At 52.1% G+C, this 20,289-nt stretch overlaps 1 long non-coding RNA gene across 1 annotated transcript in view; it reads left to right on the top strand.

The window, feature by feature from the left end:
* The window catches only part of LOC105076305 (uncharacterized), a 69,896-nt gene that overhangs the window by 32,909 nt on the left and 16,698 nt on the right, over window positions 1–20,289 (top strand). The window lies entirely within an intron of this gene.

The raw sequence follows: 20,289 nt of genomic DNA, 5'->3' as shown, positions 1-20,289 counted from the left end.
TGGGAAGTATGAGTCAGTGAGATTTGGATTCTGCCTTCTAAGGACTTGCTGTCTCCTGGAGGAGATAAAATGCATAAATAAATACGAGGTTTAAAAATATACACATGTATAATCTAGCTTAGTGACTGTCACATAGTGGGTGATGTACGTTTCAGCTGGACACAGAAGGGAGGGTAAGCGCTGGAGGGAAGGCATTCTAGGTGGAAGGAGTGGTTGAAAGGAGATTCGGCAGCAGTGGCGGGGGCCCATGTGGAAGGGCAGTAAGTTCTATTGGGTCGGGGGTGGTGTTGAAGCTCAGTGGTCCTGGGTTCAATCCCCAGTACCTCCATTCAAAAAAGGAAGCAAGCTCTGTTTGGCAGGAACACTGGGAAGGGAGCAGAAAGAGGAAGCCGGACAGCGAGGGTGGGCTTGGCCCTGGAGGACCTTGAATGTCAAGCTTAAGAGCAGTTTGGGATTTTTAGGGACATCACTGAAGGTTTCTGAGCAGAGGAGCTCATGATGATCACAACTATATCTTAGATTCATGTGGTAGTTCTGTGGAAGCTAGCTTGGGGGAAAAAACTTTAAAAAAAAAAAAAGAAAAGAAAAAGAAGAAGAGGAAGGATTGGGTGGCGGCCGTGGGGAGACTCATCTGGAGGAGACTCTGCAGAAGCCTTTCCCACCAAGCTGCTCTGGTCAGCGGCCGGAAGCCACCTGGCCTCTGGTTTCGCTGGTGCTGAGTATCAGGGTCTCTCCAGGGAACAGCAGACTCCGAGGTCCGACGAACCTTGGCTTGCATCATAGCTCTGCCACAGGGTAGCCTCTCAGAGTTCTGCCCACCATGTGTGAGGTGGGGAAAACTGTGTTCAGATTTGTTGTAAAGATTCAGTGAGATAAAGTCTATTAAAACACGAGTTAGCACAGAGGGACGGGGTGAGCAGTCAGTGGGAGGCTCCTGTGACCACGGTTACCACACGGCCCCCTGTGGGTGGGTGTGTAGCGCTCAAACTGTCTCCCTGATTAAATGGAGGGCAGGAAACCAGATGTGTGTGCATCCTCGGTGCTTCGCAGCGTCTTATACAAAGCAGGGGGTCGGTGGATGGGAAGGAAACAGGCGACGTGATGGGTGAGCGATGGCACGCGAGCAAGCTGTTCACTGAACTTCAGAGACTCGGCCCGCCTGGCACGGGCGTGGGAATTTTCTTGCCTGAAGTGTTCCCTGTTCTCAGACAGACCGTCGCTCTAACTTGGCAGATACGGTGAGAGACCCTGAGGCTGCCGGAGGCCGGTGTGTCTGGGGATGGGTGTCTGTCCTCGAGACGGGACAGTCTCAGTTCCGGGCACTGTTTGGGTCTCCCTGGTCCTGGCAAGCATTTATGTGAAGTAGCCAAAGCTTCTGGGTCTTTTCCCTGTGGGCCTACATCACAAAAGCCCTCCTAAGACTGAGCTGTTCGCCTGCCTGGGCCCGGGGAGAGAACCGGGTTCGCAAGGAGGCAGTGTGAGCTAAGGGGCAGCACAGCGATGCTGTGGAGCCTGCATGCGGGCAGCAGGGGCTGAAAAGGGAGACGTAGGAACACAGGCCAGGAATCCTATCTTCCCGGCCCGTCCACGTGTCGAGGTGATGGAAATAAGACTCTTTAGTCCCCGCTGTCGCTACAGGACGCCCTTGGTCCCCGACCTCGGGTAACATCAAGGCAGCAGAGTGAAATTTGACCAGATGGCTCCTTCCCTGGGAGACCAAGTGCACTGGGAGCCACCTGCCTGAGAGGCAACGTTTTGTTCCACTTAAAAAAAAAATGGTAAACATCTGAAAATAGAGTTTTTGAAGGAGAGTGACTCTCCAGGCATAATTATAGCCAGAGAGGGCCATTTGCCCCCTGCAAGCAGGAAGCTGGTTCTACATATAGTGGAACGCTGACCTTGCCTTGCTCAGGGCGTGCGCCGGCGCGGGGGATCCCATCCCAGAGACCCGGGGGGCCGGCGGCAGCCTGTGAGGAGGGGAGAGCGAAGGGGGTCAGCTTCACGCCTGATGCTCTGGATGGGAAAGAGCTCCTCTCAAACACGTGCAGGGATCAGGGGTGCATTGGAAACCATTTTAAAATGCCTTCGAGTGTTGCATGAGGAAGGGGTGAAGCTCGGGGTCTGGAGGACAAGGAGGGAGGCCAGGCTTGTGGGGAGGGCTCGGCGACAGCTCCCGTCTCAGGCCTGGGACCGGGCCTTGCAGCTCAGGTTCTGTTTCTCAGCCGAGGCCAGGCCCTTGAGTGTCGTTGGGCTCAGCCTGGCAATTTGGAGGCGGCAGTGGGGACGTCTGTAACAGAACAGGATGCTCTCGGGACAAAAGTTCTGGAAGAACCCCAGACAGAAGGCTGGCCCCCACGCCCCCGCCGGCCAGTCTCTAATGACCTTGGGGAATGTTCTGGACGTGCGTGGGCGCCTGCAGATTTACTTACCTGACAGTTGCCTTTACCTCCTGACCCCCGGGAGCAGGAGTGGGAAGTGTAAAGACTCCTGTCACATTGTGTGTGCTGTTTTCCATCATTCGGATTCACAGCCCCTTTTCCTGCCCCCTCGCCCCATTTTCAATTAGAGGGAAAAGGACGTGAAAAAAGTATAACTCCCAAACACAAAGGTTTCTAGGAAATTTTGTCCGAAGCTCCTGGAGGGCTGCAGTGCGGCGTGAGTAGGGGAGAACCCCAGATTCCTGCAGCACCCCGCAGGGGGCTGAGCCTACTGTGCCCCCTTTAGAATTTGCGGAGACTTTTTCACCACTTCACAATTATACCAGAAAGGCATGCAGATTTGAAGATAATTACATTGTGCGGAAGCCCAACATATTTGGTAAGGATGCTCAAGCTGGGGGGAGTTCAGCTGAAACCGCAGTTTGTGGGTGAAATAGTAGCCAGGAGCTGGCAGCAGACTCACCGCAGAGTGAAGGGACGTTGTGGGCAAGAGGAAGATGAAGTCTGTCCCAGGCTCGGGACATGGAAAAGGACTCAGTGAAGCTCGGAGTCGTGTGTGCTCAGGGTTTAAAGTCCTCAGCAGCCCCAGGGTGTCTGAGGCATGACCGGTAAATAGAATCAGAGATTCCATTCAGCAAAAGCAGACAGGAAAACAAATCTCTCTTCTTTGTTTGTCCTGGTTGAAAACCAAACACGGTAGCCATCTGAAGAAATTCCAGAGTCGGGAGTGTTCAGGCAGAGAAGGGAGGGTAAAAAAAATGCAGCCAGCCTCTGACCACAGGGGAAGTCAGCCTCATGGTTCCTCAGGGGCCGTCGTCCAGACTGGGCTCTGGAATGTGCACTGATGTCCTTGAATCTCCCTGATTCCAGCCCGCAGGACACTTCCTGCTTAGCCTCTCATATCAGCAGGCAAGGCTGAACGCTCCTGTCTGGGACCGAGTGGCTCGAACCCCTGTGTGTGTCACAGGTAGTTTTCAGCTGTGGTGGGAAAGCGTGGGGGTTAGGAGGAAGGACTAACTCCCGCTGTGGCTTAGCATCTCGGGAGTGGGGGGGGGGCGCGGGGGGGAAGAAGCGGGGCGAAGGCTCTGGAGGTCAAGTTTCGTGTCCCCCAGCTTTCATGCACCTTCTCGACACAAGACACATTCCAGCTGATCCACTAACAGCTTTAGGAAACTTGACCTTTTGTAAAAATGAAGAAACAAAAACTACAGCCCTACCTGCAGCTTGGAAGCTTTGAAACCATGGCACCACGATGAGGCAATCTGAGGAGAGCGCCCGACCAAACCAGAACTGAGAGGGGAAATTTTATGCCAGTAACACAAAAGGTTAGTGGGCTGGGTTGACTGTGGGCAAGATCTCACAGGATCTTAGATCCAGTGCATCTTCTAACAGCAGATTTCAATGAGGAGGGTTGTGTGTGCACTGCAGCCTGGTGCTTGACTTGGGGCAAAGACCTACGGCTTTTCTTTCCAGGGAGGTCCCATGAGAACTGATCGGTTCCTCCTCTCTCATCATCCACCTCCGGCCCCTCCTGGACCACCCTACCTAAGCAGTGCCCCATCTTCTGTTAAAAAAGTTAATCCTATCATTTAAGAACTTTTAAGGGTGACCTACTGTCTAATAAATCATGTGCACATTCCTTTGCCTGGTTATTTGAAATCCTGCCTCATTTAGCCCCACCCCAGCTCTCCACCAGCACGTTCCCACACATGCCCGCTCCTCTGGTCCGGGGGGCCTTCTCACTGTGCCCGGATAGCTCACTCATCCCTGCCTTTGCGTTTCAGTACCCAGGATTCTTCATTTTCAACCCTGAATCTTAATGTACTCTTTCCCTTTACCAATCCCCCAAAGGCCCTACCTTTGGAGCTTTTGCCAACGATTTCAGTTTTCATGTCTCCCATCTCCAAGTACTTATCAAGTCACACACATATATACACATGCATACTCTGCCTCTCCAGCTACACCGTAGGCCACCATGAATGTGAGTTTTTTGTGGGTACAAGTAGGAGGAGGAGGTTGGAGGAAACCATATACTTCTTAAAATGGAACAAAGCAGGCATGTAGACCAATGGAATAGAGAGCCTGGAAATCACTGATTTTTGACAAAGGTGCCAAGACCAGTCAATGGGGAAAGGGCGGTCTTTTCAACAAACTGGAGAACTGGATATCCCCACATGCAAAGGAATGAAACTGGACCCTCATCTTACACCATATACAAACGTTAACTCAGAATGGATCAAAGACCTAAACTGAAGAGCTAAAACTATAAAACTCTATGAAGAAAACAGAGAGGAAAATCTTTGTGACAATGATTTCTAAGATATGACTACAGAAGCACAAACAAAAGAAAAATAGGTAATTTCAACTTCATCAAAATTAAAAACTTTTCTGCACGAAAGGACACTATGAAGAGACTGAAAGAACAACCCACCGAAGGGGAGAAAATACTAGAAAATTCTACCTCTGATGAGGGACTAATGCCTAGAATATGAAAAGAACTCCTCTACCTTAAAGGAAGACAAACAAGCAAAACAAAACACAAAGAACATGATTCAAAAGTGGACAAATGACTTCAACAGATACTTAGCTCCAAAGAAGATGTACAAATGGCCAATAAGCACATAAAAAGATACTCAACGTGATCAGTCATTAAGGAAATACAAATCAAAACCACAATGGGATACCACCTCTTTCCCATTAGGATGACTATTATTAAAAAAAAAAAAAAAAAAATTTTTTTAAGCACTGGAAAAATTGGAAGCCCCCTGAGAATCAGAAGCTGGTCAGAATATAAAATGATGCAGCTGCTGTGGAAGAGTCCAGCAGTTCCTCAGAAAGTTAAACAGAGTTACCATATGGTCCAGCAATCCCATTGCCAGGTGTACACTCCGAAGAACTGAAAACAGGGACTCAGGTACTTGTAACCCAGTGTTCACAGCAACAGTATTCACCACAGCCCAAAGGTGGAGACAACCCAAGTTATCTGGTGACAGATGAACGGATAAAGTGCGGTCCATCCATACAATGGAATATTATTCAGCCTTAAAAAAGGAAGGAAATCCTGACCATGCTACAACAGGGATGAACCTTGAAAACATTATGCCCAGTGAAATGCCAGTCACAAAGGATAGGTACTGTATGATTCTCCTTAAATGAGGTACCTAAAACAAGCAAATTCAGAGAGGCAGGAAGTAGACTAGTGGATGTCAGGAGCTGGGGGTGTGGGAAGCGGGAGGCGACTGTTCAGTGGGTGTGGAATTTCTGTTCGAGATGATGAAAACATCCTGGAAATAGATAGTGGTGATAGTTGTACCATATTATGAACGTACTTCATGCCACTGAATTGACACTTAGGTATAGTTAAAAGAATGGTGAGTTTTGTAGTACAGATACTTTACCACCAAAGTTTTAAGAAAAAGAAATAGAACCAAATTCAGTCATGAGGAAACAATCAGATAAATCCAAATTGTGGGTCATTCTCAGAATGACTATCTGCACTCTTCAAAACTGTCAAGACTATGAAAAAGAAAAAAGCGGAATAGGGTCCTGTTCCAGATTAAAAGAGGCTTGAGAGACAGGACACCCAAACGCCATGACTAATCCTTGATTATATTTTAATTGAAAACAAAGAGACGAATATATGTATATACATGCATGACTGGGACATTATGCTGTACACCAGAAATTGACACATTGTAACTGACTGTACTTCAATTCACAAATAAATGAAACAAAAAAGAGAAAAGCTACAGAGGCCATGGTGCGGGCAGTCGGGGAAAGTGAACATGAATTGTATGTCAATGTTAAATGTCTTCAGAGTGCACGTGATACTGGGTTCTTTGGGAAAATACTTTTTTTCAGAGCATCTATGCTGAAGTACTCAGGGATGGTATCTGCACCGGACTTTCATGTGAAGGGGGAAATGTATGTCTATAGATAGAGACTAAATATGGCAACATTGATGAATGTAGGTGAAGAGTTTAAGGACATTCATCGTACAAAGTGTTTTCCACTTTTCTGTATTGGAAAATTAGAAGTTAGAGGGGAAAATGGGATAGCCACTCAAATGCCCAGGGAAACACTGACTTTCTGTGAATCCGTGAGGGGAATGTGGCACTAGGTCATCCTGTCTTAATGAACTCACTCCCCGGTGGGGCTGACGTGCATTCTTTGGGGGTGAGAATGGATGCTCCTTACTGGGCCCTCCGCTCCCTTCCTGCTGCTTCTGGGCTCTCTCAGCACGTACCGTCCACGCCACCTGCCTCTACCACTGGAGGCCCTAACGTGTGGCCTTCCCGTGCGTATCAAGGTCTTAAGCCCCTCAGGCAGGGCCGTGTCTCACTTTTCTTAGACCCACCCTCCCCAGCATCGCCACCCCCATGCCTCGTGCAGAGCTGAGGCATAGTAAGAGCCTAGTCAACGTTCTTCTGTGCGTCGACTGTCGACCATGCCAATGCTGAGGCACGTGCGGGAGCGTAAGTGGTGGAGGCTAAGGCAGATTTACCCCAGCTGAGGTATTCATGTGCTGCTGGGAGGGGCCTTGCAGAAGGAATGTCAAGTGTGGGCTTTGACACCAGCTAATTCTCTGAGGCAGCCAGGTGTTGCTGATTTAGGTCGTGATTCGTGCGCAGGGGTGGGGTCAGAGAAGTACGGCCTTGGCAGAAGCTTGTGCCTGCCTCCCCACGGAGTGTCCCCAGCTGGGCCGACGGGGCAACCGCCCTCACAGCCCAGTGACTTCTTCCCAAGGAAGCAGGGCCAAAGGGCTGAGGACCTCAGAAAAGGGAGTTCTCAGTTCTCACTCTGGCTCCTGGAACAGAGTTGCTGGGTCTTGAGGGATCTGCATCGCCTGAGATTCAGGCCGAGCAGCTAGGCCCCTCCGGGAAGATGGAGGTGAGAAGGGGGCGCTGCCTCCAAGCCTCCTGGGCTGCAGGAGACAGCCAGGCTGGCTGCATTCCTCCTCCTGCTGGGGCACCAGTGCTGCTGTGTTGCAGCTTGTCAAGGGAGTGCAGACTTGTCCTTCTTGTCTTGAGTAATTTTTCAGTGAGGCGGGAAGAACTTACGGGTAAATTTCCTCTCTATCCCAGCCAGGCCTTCCAGGAGGCAGGCCCTGGGCTCCACTGCTATATACAATCTGTTATTCCTATTAAATCAGTAGCATTGGCACTTAGTTTAAAATTCCACTGAATATTTTATTACATATCTTCTTGTCTTGGTCTCTGATTGTTTCATCTAAGCCCTGAATCCCTCCACAAAATTACAAGCTCCTTGGGGAACATATTCTGTGCTGCTTTGCCCCACATCCTGTTGGACACAATAAACAGTGGGTGCACAGTAAATACATGGAGACATGTAAATAGTCTATTGTATGTCCTTATTATGTAATACTAGGCAGTGGTTAAAAAAGCATGAGATGCGTCCGCATATTCTGACATGGAGAGATTTCCAGTTCATATTACTGTGTCAAAAAAAAAAAAAAGCAATCAGGCAGAGTATGAACCCCTGTATGCAGAAAGGACTAACAGAAGAAACAAGGGCTTTGTCAGAATATCTGGGGTAGACCCCCAGTCACAGACATTGTTATAACTCGTGGAGAACTCAGTGATTTCCTGTATTTTCCTTTCCAAAAGGACTTGTTGTTAGTGTTAAGTAAATAATGTGTGTAAGGCAGTGAGCAGAGGACTTGCCACAATAATAATCAGGCTCATACGGCCCTTACGTGGGGCATCCATTGCTCTTAGTGCTTCACATGAATTAGTTCATTGCACTCTCAGAAGAGTCCTATAAGAAACTGAGGCACAGAGAGGTTCAGTAATTTGCCAGTTAGCACAGCATGGAAATGGAAGACCCAGGATGCAAGCCCAAGCAGCCGAGCTCCAGAGCCTGGATGCTTCACCACTATGAGGGAGGTGTCCCACAATGTGCCCCTCCCCACCCTTTCCTTCCTTCTCCGTCGTATGCCTCCGTGATGGCACTCAGAACCCTGTGAGACAATTAACTGAAAAGAAAAAAGAATCCTGTTTCCCTCCCTCACCTATGGCTTTATCTGTAGATTTGAAGGTTTGTGGTACCTGTAAGGAGCTACTGATGCCTTCCGGAAACTATGTGCGGTTGTTACCGAGAGATCATGACATTCGCCACGACTGTGTTTAGTCATGTGATATACATAGATTCTGCGGCAGACTTTCCGCCTGAGGACGGTTTTAGCCCCGGCTGTGGATCCTACCGAGTAGAACGTGAGCTTGACAGACAAGGCCGATGATGGTCCAGGCACAGAGACCCCCACCTGATGGCAGGTGGGGGGTGGGTAGACCTGATAACTTTTTGAGGATCGTCAGCAGGCGTCAGATTTCTAGGACTCTGATTCTTGGCTCCTCCAAGCCCGGAGGCATGAAGACCAACGCTATGTAAAAGTGAGGCAGGAGGCTTTGCCCTAGGCCCAAGCCTCCAACAGAGTGTGTTGAGGACTGCACTGTGTTTAGTGCTCTCTAGCACACCTCAAATTTGCCAGCCCTATCATCACAACATGTACCCCCAGTTCATACGTGGAATGCTTGCCCTCTGGCAGCCAAATGCACTTGGAACTGGTGGTGATGACCTCATAAAGCAGGGAAGCTGAGCAGTTGGTCAGACGATTAACACGTTGTTGAGACGGCGGACTTGAGCATCATTTAATGAAAATATCCAGGCTACGCAGAATCAGGAGGTTCCAAACTCCGGGGGGCAGCTTAGGAACCATCTTAACCAAAGTCTTTATTTTACAAATGTGGAGACTGAGGCTTTAAGAAGGGTTCTGGCCTGAGAAAAGTGAAAGTGCAGTTTTTTGTTGTTGTTTTTAACACAGTACACCTGGAGGAACAGCACTGTGGGCTGCTCAGACCTCCCCCTCCATGGCTTCAGGGCCTTTAACTACAGCCATCAATTCATCTCAGGTGCCTGGTAACCTCTACTCCTCTCCATTTCTCTGTATTTTTTTAATTTTTAAATGTTGTGTTCATATTGTTTACTTGTATGGAAAAGGAGAACCATTCCCACCCCACCCCCTCCGTGGCGCCAATGCTGCAGACAGCTCCTAACTTCAGTACTGGATGAATGGGCGCGGTAGGTGGGAGATGGGGTAGGAGACACCTTGTGAGTTGTTTGCATACCCTTTGTCTAGGGACCTGAAGATACGAGTTCTCCAGGTGATTTTCTGGCTTTTCTCTTATGTAACTGTTTACAGGTGGAGTTACTTGGCAGTTTGCTTGTACTATTTTTAAATAATAAAAACCAGCCACTGCCTTACTGATGTCTCATCAGAACAAAAACCCTGGCTTCCACTTAGGATGTCTCTGCTTTACAAACCTGCCACTTACACTTTCCCAAACAGTCCTACCCTCTCACCAAGCAGAGGTTTCTCCGGGGATGTGAGCTGTGTCTGTTCGGTGGGGACACGCAGGATAGGACCTGGGAGACTGTTGTCCTTCGCAAGCCCTCTGAGCACGGGAGGCTGATGGCACTGAAGCTCCCTATGTCTCACTTTCCCTTTCTCAGACTCATAATGTTTATGCCTGATTTGCAGGTGAGTTCCGATTGGAGACGCTGTGGAGAAATGCAATGCCTCCTTCATTCTCTGTAAGGTCAAGGAGTGGGGAAGGGGCTCAAGGATGAGTCGAGGAATGTGCCCCAAGTCAGGATGCTTCCTGGAGAAGCCAGGAAGGAATTCCAGATCACTAGCTTTGATTACATCCCTGTGCCAAACAAACAGGCTCTAGGGAAAAATCTTTTCTAATAATGCCCTAGAGCTGCGGTTATTTCCTGGCCTGGCCCCCCAAATATCTTTGGAGACAACGTGGCTCCAGGGTACAATCTGGCGTGGTCCCGGCGCTGACTCACCCAGAGGGCACTGCAGGGGGAGAGCACAACGTGGGAGTCAGACAGCAGGAGCCGCCTGCTGCCAATCCCCGCTGGACCGCTCCCTAGCTGGACATTCAGCAAACTGAGTTCCCCGAACTGCATGTTTTCTCATCTGTTAAGTGGGGGCTGGTGATGCTCACGGCGTGGCCCTGAAACAGCAGGAAAACAAACCACGCACAAAGCCTGCCTGATGCACAGGAAGGGCTCGAAGAGCGGTGTCTGTGGCCATAGCCACGCCAGGGAAGCCCGGGGAACGTCAGCAGGAAGCCAAGGACTCGGGCGGCTCCGCCCACGGTCTGCGCCCGCTCCGCCCCTCTGCCCTCGGCCGAGCCCCCGGGTGAGGAAGGGGTGTTCGGCGCTAGAAAGGGCAGAACGGGCCTCGGCCTTTGGCGGGGGAAGGAAGCGATAAAGCCACGTAACAAAAGCTCAAGGCCAAGCCCACCGCTTGCCCAGCCCCGGCCCGAGGCTTCCTCTCCGCCCGCTCGGCCGAGTCAGCTGACCTCGCTTTTGCTGTCCCGACCCGCCGGAGTGGTCCGGCGGGACTCCTCGCAGCCAATCGGCGGTGGCGGGGCCTCCTCGCAGCCAATCGGCGGCGGCGCGGCGCGCAGTGTGTTGTCCCGGCGCCGCCGGCCTCTCACGGCGCGTGGGGAGGGAAAGGCCGGCTTTCGCCGACACTTCGGCGTGAAGAACGCTCTCGTCTCCACGGGAGCCTCTTCCAGCGGCCGCCTTGGGCCGAGTCTGTTCTGGAGCCTTCAGAGCGTCCCGCAGGGGCTGCCCCGGCGCGGGAAGCCGCGCGCCTTCTCCTCCCTCCAGAACCAGCGACCCCGGCCAACCCCAGCGACCACCCTGTCTGCCCTGCGACGGGCAGTTGCGGCGCGTCGCAGCCCCGCAGCCCCGCAGCCCGCGCTGGGGGCGGGCTTCGCGAGTACGTGCTGGAAGAAATGTGTGCAGCTTCAGAGGTCCAGCCCGCGGGCGCAGGTGCGGCTGCACGGCCCAGAACTGGGGACCCCCTTGGTCTGCGCTGCTGTGTGCCTGGGACTTGACCTCCGGCCTCTGACTTGATCCTCACAAGAACGCTGTAGGGACGTATGTTCACGGCCTGCAAACGAGGAACCAAGGTGCCCAGACTAACAGTTTTAAGCTTTCTCTAAGTGACGGGGTTCACACCAGGATACCAAGTAGGGTCCAGACTCAAACCCCCATGGCCCCCTTGTTTGCCGTGGGGAGCAGACAGCAAGGACCATAGATTTAAGTCTACTTGGGAGATCATTGCTCCCTAGAGCAGAGTTGAGGGCCCATCCAGGTCCTCTCACACTGCAGGAGCAGTCAGTTCACTGTTTAAAATTGGAACCACGTTGCCACTTTTGAGGGGGAAATTTGAGTGACCAGCTCATCTTTCAACTCGTAGATTAGCTAGCACTTTCCTTGACCCCAGAAGCCTGGGTCAGCTGCCTCCTTAGCACCTCTACATCCTTTTCTTGGTAGACCTTATCACACCACCTACTGCAATCGCCCCTTTCCTTCTCTCCCTTTGCAGATAGAGGGAAGCTACCTGAGTGCAGAAAAGGCATCTTGACAGTAGCCTGGGCATTGAGCTGGAATGCCGTGGTCTAGCTCCCTGGATGCCAGCATTCCCTAGGAACTCCAATGGAAAACCACTGAACTAGAGTTTGGAAGTTAAAAGTAAGTCAAGAGGGGGTGGGGAGAGTATAGTCACGAGGTCCTGGATTCCCCAATTACCTCCTCTAAAAATATATATAAATAAGTAAATAAACCTGATTACCTCCCTCCCCCACAAAAAAAGAAACTAAAAAAAAATTTTTTTTAAAGTAAGTCAAGAGGAGAAACGAGACAACTATAAAACTTTGATCTTTAATAATAAGACTTAATAATGACCTTCAGTGATGATTATGACAGTAACCAAAATGTCTGTCATTTATTGCACGTGTTTTAGGTAACAGCATGGCTGTAAGAGCTTTAGCGTAGTGCCCCTGGAATGTAAATGTGCATTTGGATCACATGGGAACTTGTTAATTCTGACTCAGCACATCTGGGGTGGGGCCTGAGATTCTACATTTTCTAACAAGCTTGCAGGTGATGGTTCATGAATCATACACTATGTATTAGCTTATCTTCTTAAAAACCCTCTGAAGTAGGTATCACTATTATTCCTACTTTACATACAAAGAAACGAAGAGGTTAAGCATCTGTGAACTTAGGTCAAGATGAATAAACTGCAGGGCACTGATGCGAGGGAGGGGAGAGTGGTGTGAGCACTTAGAGCTGCAGAAGGAGAAACAAAATTCTAGGCGGAGGAGACAGTAGTTCCAAAAGCCCAGCAGGCAGGGGACGTGGACTGGGGCTGTCTGCATGGAGGGCCGTCTCATCCGTAAGCACCATGTGCCTGGTGCATAAGAGCTTTCCAAAGGCCCCAAATATTTGAGGCTTGAAAAAAATACATTGGCCCCTACGTATGAAAATTGAATATTTAAATGAATCATCTCCATGTTCAAATTGTTAAAAATCCTTTCACGTTTTTTACATGAAAAATTCATATGCAGTGAATGATCTGGGTGTATCTTAGTACATTTGGGGAAAAAAAAATGGGGTAGGACCTCCCAAGCCTGGGGCCTGCTAAGGGTTGGATAGGCCCTGGCCACACTGGGTTTTGATATAATCCCGAGGGTGGCTGCGAACAACTGATAAAAGCAGGAAAGTGTTCTCTGTGGCTCCGGTGAGGAGAATGGGTTGGAGGGAGGCCAGACTGGATGCCGAGCGGCCCGAGACCAGATAGGCATTTACAGCCTTCAGGCTGCAAGACAGTCTCTCCCCAGTGCCAGGAGGAGCCGAAAAGGACAGCCATAGACAACCCACTCGCACTTCGATTCCTCCGGCCCCGCTCTGGCTCGGCATTCTAAACTAACTGAAGATCTGGGGACAAGGGTTTTGCCAAGTCTTTCCTCACTAAGGCCAGTGACGTTACAATCCAGGAGGTGCTGAGGGGCACGCGCCTGGAGCAGACAGCCGTGGTTGTGAACCTTGGCCCTGCTACATGCCGTGTGACTCTGTGTTGACTTCTCTGCGCCTCAGATTCCTCGCTGGGCCTTTGGGACTCCTCACGGAATTAAGCGGGTTGAACCGCGCCCCCAGTCCCTCCTGCGAGATAGGTAGAGGTGGTCGCTCTTTCCCTAAGCGTGTCGTGTGCCGTTGCCCGGAGACCTCAGCGTTTCTTCAGGAGGGAGCAGAGAGTGGGGTCAGTTATTTAATTTTTCCATCAGTCTTCTGAGGTAGAAATGATTATCCCCTTTTTGCAGGCCAGGAAACGGGGGCTCCGAGATGAGCCACCTCAGCTCAGGGACCGTGGGGCAGAAAGTGGGGAGGGAACCTGCGGGAGCTGGGGTGTTTGCTTCTGCTCGGGCTGGCGCCCTGTCTCCAGCTGTCAGTGTCTGCTGCTCCCACCACTGCTCGGGGGCCAGAACCTCTTCCCCCTGAGTCCTGACACCGCTGAGCTCTGTCCCGTGGCGCCACCTCCTCCTCCATTCTTCCCCGGCCTCGCCCGACCTCCCTATGGCCTGGGTCCCCGACTTTACAGCTTCTGGATTTCTCTTGCTAAAGAGCTTGCCTCTGAGACTCAGAACTGCCCTGGGCTGGGATGCCTGCCAGGGTCCCTCCCTTTAAAGGGAGTAGATAAGTAGGTCACATCAGGATGGCAAGGGAGGAGGGAAAACACTGCAGATCCCATGGGGAATGGAAAGCAGTAAGTGGGCTTTCCTCTGTCTCTCTGCCTCTCTGTCCCCCGTCTCTTACACTGACAGGCCCCTTTGGCCATTGTTACTATGAAATGCATGTGGAGACAGCACAGGTGGTCCTGAACTGTTGGGGTCCGGGGACAACGCTGAGCAGAAAGCTCGTCTTCCCTTGGCTCCGTCCGTCCCACCCTGCCTCCTCTTCAGGCTACGCCCACGACCACCAGGAAGTGGGAGGGAAATCTCAGCCTTTATAGGGGCTCCTTGAGGGCCAGAGAGCACGGAGCCTGCAGCCTGGAGGCCCCGTGGGGCCCTGAAGGCCTTGGCCATCCAGCGATTGCCTGGAGCTGCCCTGAATCTGGTTCACAGAACCTCTGTTGTGGCAACCAGAGCAGTCACGGGTTTTGGAAGAGTTCTGTTCCCTACTCCCACCCCTCACCCTCTTGAAGGCTGTTGACAACAAGGGGTGTGGATGAGCGTGAGATCACGTAGATTGCTGGGAAAACCAGGGCGGCAGAGACAGACAGGGCGCGGCACAAGGTCCAGCTCTGCCAGCCCCGCCCGCCCTGCCCTCCGGGGGGCTGAGCGCGGCTGGAATCAACGCTGGGGACCGCTTTTCTAGGAAACGGCTGCTGAAGGGGAGAGGTCCCGGTGGCCTGAATGAGACCTGCCCAGCTGCAAACGGATTGGACATGTGTATCCGGGCAGTGGCCAGGTCCCTGGACTCCGGGCCTGGGCACAGGGCAGGCACACAAAACAAAGACCAGAGCCTGACCCTTACACAGGGGTGAACATCCTGGTTCCTGGATGGAGGCTGTGGAAACAGGTTCACCTCGGAGAGGCCCAGGAGTTTTCCATTCTCCTGCAGGGCCAGGCCAGCTCCCAGCCCGGGGGCTCCCCGCCCAGGACACCGCAGCTCTTTGCAGAGATGCTCCAGATTGCGGGACCCCCCACCCCCAGCCGCCGCTGGTGTTTCAGCACTGACCCCTGCCCTCCCTCCTCCTGTCCCCAAGACCCTGAGCTCTTCCCCCCTAAGAGAAGGAGCGGGCACCCCCACTGCGGGCAGCTGTGTGGGGTGCCCGTGGGCAGGTCCCACTCTCGCCCGTGGTTGCCCCCCATCCCAGGGGAGGCGGGGCTGATGACAGGAGAGAGACATCCATCCTCACCGGTGCTCTCATCACACTTAATCTCCCCCAGTGGGGTGGGCCTGTCTCACACTCCTCTTTCCCAGGAGGTAGTAACCCCAAAACACCTCTCGTCAGAGTGGGTGTAAATCCCCACAAGTATGTGGCAGGCAGCAGCAGTGACAACACAGAGGTGCCCGTATCCAAACAAGAACTTTGGATCCGTGCGGCTTAGATCCTTTGTGCTCTCGGAAGGTCACAGGCAGCTCCTCCCCGGCATCTGCCCCAGCCCAGGCCCCCCGGCCTGGCCACCATCCCTGCCTGGCCCCTTCCTCCAGCTCTGGGGCAAGGGCTACCACTTGGCTTTTCCAGGGTTACCTGGGAGAGGGGAGGCCAGTCTGGGAGCCTCACACCCTCCCCCCCCCGCCCCCAACACACATCAATCAACTGTGTCTCTAAGCAGTGGTTCTGAAACTTTCTCTGCATCAGAATTACCAAGACACATGTCGAGATACAGATTGCTGGGCCCCGTCCCCAGGGTCTCTGATCTGTAGCTCTGGGGTGGGGCCTGAGAATTTGCGTTTCTGACAAGCTCCCAGGTGACGGTAGGCTGTAGGCCGCCGCCGCCGCCCCCGCCCTGGGTGCCGTGCTTGGCCTCCCTGAGCCTCAGTTCCCCTCCGCGAGAGGCCAAGTCATGGCCACTGGTGGCTGGGAGGACCGTGGCTTCCCGTGGTCAGAAGGCCCTCTCACTCTGCACACGCTGAGTGTGTGGGTTAGTCAGCAGATACAGCATGTACTGAGGAGCTTGTCCGCTGTCCCTCGGCTGCTCTGCCCGGCGTGGTGGCTGATTTGGGCAGGTCGTGTGTGAGGATTCTAAGGCCCAGTTAAACGTCACCTGTCTCTGGATCTCAGTTTTCTCCATGAAACAAGGCCTTTGGTCCACTAGACCAGCGGCCCCGCCGGGTCCCATTTCAAAGCCCAGCTCTTGGAGGGGGGTTCGGTCTTGGGAGGCACAGCCACACTTTTTATTCCTTGCCCACCCCTTTTCAGGACCTCCACCTGGAAGCCCGGGTGCTTCTGTGGAGCAAAGACCGTCCTCCAGTTACTGGCCAGGTCATCCCAGAGGAGAGTCACGCGGCCTTCAAGGAGCGTCACGACCTGGTTCCAACCTTCCTTTATAGCTGTCTCTCTCCCCGCGCCCCCCGAGCGCTCCTGCTGGGCTGTACAAACTGGGCTGCTCATCTTTGCCCAGATACGCCCTACGGTTTCCTGCTTCCAGCCTCTGTTCACACTGTCACCACCACTAGAGTGTCCTCTACCGGTCAGAGTCCTGCTCGTGCTTCAGAGTTCCCCCAGCAACCGCCTCCTCCAGGAAGTCATGCCAGGTCTTCCTGTCATCTGTCTTGTCTGTCCAGTTAGCTGTCACCTCTATATTTCTCCACTTGATACACATGATTTTTATATCGTTTGTCGGGTGGTTGTAGGACATGTCGCTGAAGTTGTCAGCAGGAGGCTCTAAATCAGGGGTGCAACCCCCCAGCTTGTCTGACACTGTCCCTCTGTGTAGAAACTCGATGGTCTGCAGGTTTGTCCCTGGATTCCTTGCTTCTAAGTCTGTTCTTGGAGCATAGGCAGATACGAAAGCGAGAGTTGAGATACTCTGTAAAACGTTTTCTTGGAAGTGGGACAGCCGCTTAACAGGAGAAGCCTGCTTCCACAGAGGACTGGTCAGCTGTTGTTCCCACGGTTGTCAGAGGCAGGCAGTAAATGTGTGTGTGTGTGTGTGTATGTCCGCTGGGCCCATATTCACGATCTGTTTATTTGCATATAGGCTCATCTGCTTCTCTGATTTTCTCTTTTAAACTACAGGGGTTTTTTTTCCTATTCTAAATATAATATATGGGTTGGTGGAAAATGTGTAAAGGAAATAAAAAGTAAAAATAAAAGTAAGAGAAAAAATATTTATAACCCAGAAATCACCTGGGTGTATTTCTTGTGAGTAGTTTTCGTGCACATGTTTATATGATGTTTAAAGGAAATTGGGATACATGTTTACACGCTTCTGTATAAACATTCTGTATAAATCACTTTTTTGACTTAAGATATAGCTAGCATTTTGATATTCCTTTAAATATTCTTTCCAAATATTGAAAAAAATTCCCTGATGTCCATTCACAATGTACTGAAATGTATTTCACTGTTCCTTCATTGTCGGACACGCCATTTTTTGTTGTATTTCAGTAGACACCCTCACGTATCTGAGCACCTGTCTGATAATTGTCATAGACCGATTCTAGAAGTGAGGTTACTGGGTTGTTTTTAGTCTCTTGATGCGTGCTACCAAATCGCTTTCTGGAACTCCCGTTTGGAATCCGTCCGAGCACTTTCTCTATAGCCCTCCTGTTGATGAGTCACTTTTGCCTCCACTCCCTGTGCGTCCTCTGTCCGGGCCTCGCTGTCCTTAACCCCTTCTGCACTGCATTTGCATCTGGTATGTGCAAGTCCCAGCTCCCCTCCTGGAGACCACCTCTGGCCATCTCCCGTCTCCTTTCACATCCGGGGGCGGAGGGCTGACTGTTTAGGGGGACCCCCCCGCCGCAGGAGAAGAGCCCTGTCCAGGAAGCAGCTTGGAAAGAGGCCTGGACCCCAGACTTCAGGGTGGGGGTGCAAGACGGGCTGAAGAGGAGGAAAGGGATTTCCTCAACCCTTCCTACACCCCGCCTCTGGGAGCAGGGGGAGGATGGGGAGCGAGTGAAGTCCAGAGCCTGGGAGGGAGCAGCCTTGGCCGGCAGGGCTCCACCTGCCTGGGGAGGGAGGGAGGCCGCGCCCCAGCTGGTAGCAGGGAGGGCCGTTCCTGCCAGCTCCTTGGCATAAAGGAGGCTAAAGGCGGGCTGCTGTGTCTGTTGGGCAGGGTAGGGGGAGCCCAGCAAAGCGCCCTGTTTTCACACACAGCTGTCCCCTCACCAGCCATCCCAGTCTCACAGTGTTTGACCTCAGAAAACACCTGCAACACAGATTGTAGAGGCTTAAGTTAAAGTTTTTTAGATCTGAGTTTTCCAAACTTCAGCTGTACCTTGTTCAGGATTTCAGTGTTTTAGTGGGAAGAACGCAGCAGTGTGCCCAGACGCACACGCATGCGGTCCACTCCGTCCAGCGCGCTGCGCTGCTGCACAGCTGAGACAGGTGCAGTGACGGACACGTTCGGGTGCGCCCATGTCGTGCGCGAGGTCTGCCTTAGGTGTTAGCACTCACTCACTTTAGCTGCATCCTAAGCAGTAAAAATTTTGAAGTTGCAGGTTTGATGGATTTGTTACATTTTTTGTAAATACACACTAAAATTCTAAAGATTATCATGATGGTAAAAAGCCATCAGCCATCGGTAGTACCTTTGCTACTTGGTGGCGATTGTACCATGTGTTTTGAAACACTGTTTCAACTAAATGGGTGCTTTATAGTGTAGGTCATTGTGTATATCTCTTTCACTTAATTACGAGCTGTGTAAGGTCAGGTTTCATGGTTCCTTTGGCACTTTATTGAGTGCTGAAGCTCAGTAAATATTTGTTCTTCCTTTGGTTTGGTTTGTTTTGGTGACGGGGGACTGGTCAGTAGGTGTTAATCTAGTACTGAACATAAAAGCAGTCCCCAAACTCAGGATTACAAAGGGGAGAGCAGGATTTCTATGGCGAAGAGAGTTGCCCTGGGTTAAATACTGTGCCATCGCCACTTGGACCGGGATGTGAAGGTGTTCGGATGGAGCACAGTAGACCATTCATCTGCTTACTGGCTGTCCTTCTTGGACGTTTATGTTGGAAATGTAGATAGCACGTTTACAGGTTTAAGAGTTAGTCTTTGGGCTGCAGCCCAGAGCAGCGTTCCTCGGCTTGTGCAGGAGACCCACCCCTGCATTGACCTCCGGAGGTGCGGTGTCCTGTGCACGCCCGGTGCGCGTGGGGCGAGCTGTGTGGTTAGGGACCTGCGGACGTTCGCCGGATGCCCGGATGAAACGGCTGAGCCGCAGTGAGTAGACCCACCTCGGGGAAACCATCCCCCAGACAGAGGAGGAAGGAATACGTATTCAATACATAATATTCTAGGGTCTTTGTATGTCTTTCTGCTGGATTTCCTGTGGCAGCTGTCACGTGAGGAGAGTGGGGGATCATGCCACGAGGTCCTTGACCAAAGCTCACCTCTTTCTCAGAAGATGACAGTGTCTCCGTTTACAAAAAGGATCCAGGTCCAGAACTTAATTTGGTCCAGAGAGCTGGACAGGAAGTTGTGGAAGCTACTGGATAACCTTCTGACCAACCACATAGATAAATGACCAGAGGAAGGCGTGAATAAGATTCCAGAGCAAGAGTGTATTAGGAGAGAGAGTAACCCTTGTAGTGAAGGGGGACGGGAACCTTGACCTGCAGGCGCCTGTCAGAGACGTCTGTCGAGGCCTGGCGGTGGCTCCTCCTCAGGCCTGCCTCTTTCCTTCTGAACCCCCTTCAGATGCGAGCCCTGAGCCCGTAGCTCAGGATATTTGAACTCAGGATGGTCCTCACGTCGGAAACATCCCTCAGAGACTGGAAGTGAGCAGGGCTTTTCCCTTTGCTGCTGAGGGTCCAGGGGCGGCCTGAACCCGATCAAGTGAAAAGTGAGTGTCCCCCAGCTGGAGTCCTGACCCTTTTGTGACCTGATTGATGCCTGTAATCCACCCCCTCAGTTCATGGTTTCCTTAACTCCCTCACTTAACGAGTGTTTTCTGAGGAACCGCTGTGTACCAGGGCCTCGCCTGGCCCTGGGGGACTGGGCAGGGACTGAACAGGGCGGTCCTGCCCTCAGGAGCGTATATTCTGCTGCGAGGGATCAGCTCGAGGGAATGAGCTGGCAGCACTCCGCAGCCAGCAGTGGTGAGCAGTGGCGGGGGTGGAGACCCGTGGGGAGAGGTCTCCCCGCAGAGGCTGGAGGGAAGGTCTCCCCAAGGCAGTAACACTCCAGACAAGGCCCGCGTGTGTCGGAAGGAGCCAGCCGAGGGGAAGAGTGCTCCAGCCGAGGGGCCGGCAGACCCGGCTAGGGCCACGCTTGGGGCTGGATGACAGTGGA

This window comes from Camelus bactrianus, chromosome 34 (genome assembly GCF_048773025.1).
Source record: "Camelus bactrianus isolate YW-2024 breed Bactrian camel chromosome 34, ASM4877302v1, whole genome shotgun sequence".
NCBI classification, from domain to species: domain Eukaryota; kingdom Metazoa; phylum Chordata; class Mammalia; order Artiodactyla; family Camelidae; genus Camelus; species Camelus bactrianus.
This window is presented reverse-complemented; position numbering and strand designations above follow the sequence as displayed.